Source organism: Apodemus sylvaticus, chromosome 23, assembly GCF_947179515.1.
Source record: "Apodemus sylvaticus chromosome 23, mApoSyl1.1, whole genome shotgun sequence".
NCBI lineage: Eukaryota > Metazoa > Chordata > Mammalia > Rodentia > Muridae > Apodemus > Apodemus sylvaticus.
Window position 1 is genome coordinate 48,793,388 of NC_067494.1, and position 3,615 is coordinate 48,797,002.

General features: G+C 42.0%; 1 non-coding gene across 1 annotated transcript; it reads right to left on the reverse strand.

The window, feature by feature from the left end:
- Positions 1 to 2,961: 2,961 nt before the first annotated feature.
- Positions 2,962 to 3,025, reverse strand: LOC127674293 (U7 small nuclear RNA). Its single transcript, XR_007975341.1, has one exon. It is a non-coding gene; the product is annotated as a U7 small nuclear RNA (small nuclear RNA).
- Positions 3,026 to 3,615: the final 590 nt, after the last annotated feature.

Here is a 3,615-nt window from a genome sequence, read left to right on the forward strand (position 1 = left end):
AGTTTCACTGGCCTCTGTGATCCCAAACTGAGAAAAGTGGAAGAGCCAGTGGTTCCTTTCCTGTAGGACAGAGGATCCAGGAGCTTTTTACAAAGCTTCAGAAACCAAGATGGCGCCCTGGATAGCAGATTTCAGGCCACAGCTGGAGTCCTGAAGCTAACCAGTAGAGTTTGGCCAGTAGGGGGTTGGTGGGTCACATGGAAGCATGGGACCCTGTAAGAGTTAAGTCAGAAAGAAAGGCCTTCTGGGAAAAAGTAGTAACATCCCATGGATGAAATGACTAATATCTATGAGGGTGTTGGGAGATCATTGATGTAGCTTCCTTCTCTATATTGTTGGCAACTGCATCTCCATGTCCTCTCTGATCGATCAATAAATTCCATGGAAGTAGGACCTAGATATTTTCATTAGTGCCCATGTGTTTCCTAGCCTACAGCCTGGTGAGTGGCTGGCTGGATGTTTAAACTCATAGTTTCTTACCCACTTTTGCTTTGCTTGGGTCAGAGCCAGCTTCATGCTATCAGATAGTGAGTGTGATACTCTGGAGCTATTCATCCACCTTAATTGTGGCATGGTGTTCACTCAGGAAAGGAAAAGGAGACTTAGAAACCAGTCTTTTGACTGTAGCTGAGGGACTCTGGGGAATAACTAGTTCATTCAGTAACTATACAGTATGCAGATGTCTAGATCCATATATCATCACTCCTGTAAAGTCAGGGTAGCAATTAGCATGTCATTATCTTCTCATCACTGTAAGATTCGACTTTACACACCATGGGTAAGTGTGGAGAGAGGACCAGAGTTATTGCAGGGAACTCCAAGCAGTGTGTCATCACAGCGGGCCAGCAGTAATGCTGTTTCACAACTCACAGATCGTCCATAAGTCTCTTCCTTTCAACTGGCCACTGCTTCTCTCTGTTACCTTTTCTGGGTCCCGTCTGTCATTCCAGGCTCTGCAGACCACAGAAGTTTCGCAGAACTGAACAGTTGCCTTCCTCTGGCATGCTCTGGAAAGTCTGAGACCACCATGCTGCCAATGTGCCACCTAGAAAGACTCAAGCTCCCTCTGTGCTGCGACAAGCCCACTGTCCCACTGACTCTACAGAAGGGCGCCTTAAACTTCTCCACCGATACTTCATGTTTTCCTAGAAATTTTTATATGGCCTCGAGTATGTAGGCAAAAGACAGGCATAAAAATCAAATGTCTACTGGTAATAAACCATAAATAAATGTATTTTAAAGCAATTACTTGTATATATACAATTTTGCCATTTATTAAAGACAGAAGCAGATTTACAAACTAAGTTTTTCTTGTTACTTTTACATAAAGAATTAAGTCTTGTCTGAATTGTTGATACTACAAGACACAGGGCAGCTTCATTTCTCAGAGCTAATCCACATCTCATCTTAAAATTCTCAGTGCTGAGAAGGTGGTTTTGCATAAATACGTAGCAGAAACTGGAAGAAATGAACTGAGGGCCATTCCAGAAATTGTTGGGAATGTTTTCCTAACCCCAAGTTAAAATTCATTAAATGGTTTCTTCTGAAAAGAACCAAATCATCCACTCAAACAGTAACCTTCAAAATTAAACATCCAACACACGCACAAATATCTATGGATATGCTGATTTAATACTCACATGCCGAGAAATGATGTAAGCAAAAATAAAAGGTCGTTGTTTTCCACAATTAGACCATCGGTTTCTGTAAGAGCAGAGGCTTCTATAAAGGGGAAACACTGCATTTCACAATACAGAATAGTCTCAAAGCTGAGTAGCATTTGCTGACATTTTATAAAGTGACTTGTGTGCAGAGCAAAGTGTATGTGTGCAGAACCAGGACTACAATGAGGTCATGTGATTCAACACAGGCCAATGCTGCCAGAAATCCCTTGAATTTGTGGTATTTAATTTTGAACAGTAAACTTCTGAAAGCCAGTCTCTCATTCTTTAACCAGCTATCATCTTAGAAAAATCAAAACTGGCATGTCCTTGAAGAGGACACTATCCAAGAGCAGCTGAGAGTGATGAAGACTGGGGGGCATTCACAGGGACATCAGACAGCTTCTTTTAGACTGAAGGTTTATGTGTGTATGCATGCACGCATGTTCTTGTGCCTCTGTGTGAGTGTGTGTGTGTGTGTGTGTGTGTGTGTGTGTGCGTGCGTGCCCTGGAGCATGTATGGATGCATGTGCACACATATGAGTATATGTGTGTGTGCATATGAGTGTGTACACGCATGTTTGTGTGCCTATGTGTGTATGTGTGAGCACCCAGGAGCATGTGTGGATGCATGTGTGTACATGTGTGTGCATGCATATGAGTGTGTATGCATGTATGTGCACTCACTCATGTGGATACATGTGCATGCATATGAGTGTGTGTATGCATGTGTATGTGTGTGCATGCATAAATGCACACATGTGTATGTTGGAGGAGTATGTGGGGGCATGAGAGGGCATGTGTACATGTGTGTGTATGTGTCTGAGCATATATGTATGTATATGTGTGCATGTACATGCCCATGTATTGTTGGGGGAGTATGTGGGGGTATGAGGGTACATGTGTGGAAGCCAGAAGTAGACATCTAAATGTCTTACTCTACTGCTCTCCATCTAAATTCTCAAGCCAGAATCTCTCACTGAAAATGCAGTTTATTCATTTAGGCTAGGCTAGACCAACAAGTTCCCATGTTCTTCCTGTCTCCATCTCTACCAGTGCATGGATTTAAAGCATGCCAAACTTTTATGTGAGCACCAGTGATTTGAACTCAGCTCCTCTTATTCACAGCAAGAACTTTTAGAGCCCCTTCCTGCCAAAGACCTGCCTCAGCTTTGTTTCGGGACTTGAGGAAGGGGTGTTTGGGAGTGGTGAAAGAAATGACTCAAAGTCAGTGATGGATGCAAGCTGACAGCTCTATGGTCTATTTGACATAGCTTTCTAGACACTCTGTAAGTAGCTCATGGGTTTTTCTACCAAAGTCAAAAAACCTGCTAGGAAAAAAATCTAACTGAGCTGTAATAGCTCTCTGGATAGCTCAGCTCTTGCAGACAAAAGGTCAGTCTTTTCTTTACATATCAATCCAATCATTTATCCCACGTTCCCTTTGGATTATCCCACACATCAGCATTTTATGACCTTAGTCCCTGGCTCTTAGAAAAAGACAGCAAGTACATTTTTTAACATAGAAAGTTCTCTATGGTTTGCTGGACATAGTACTTATGTTTGCCAAATCTAGACACACAGGCTATTTTTATGTGAGAAGGCTTTCTGTTTTCCAACCTCCTCACTGCCTAAGTTTGGCTGTCTGGAACTTGTTCTGTAGACAGACCTTGAGATCAGAAATCTGCCTGCATATAAGCACAAACAATAAGCTTAGCTGGGTAGGATCCTGCCTTGAGATCACCACTACCTCCCTTTTTAGTGCTCCTTATTACTTGAACCCTGAACTTCGTTCATTTCCCTTTACTAATTCATTAGTGCAACTGACTCTTTTCTTTCAGGTCCATGGAACCCCTCATACAATTCATATTACTTCCTTATATTTTGCATAATTGAGAAATCCTGTTTATATATTCTTGAATTCATGTTTTCAAAGTTCTTTCCCTCAGCCTTA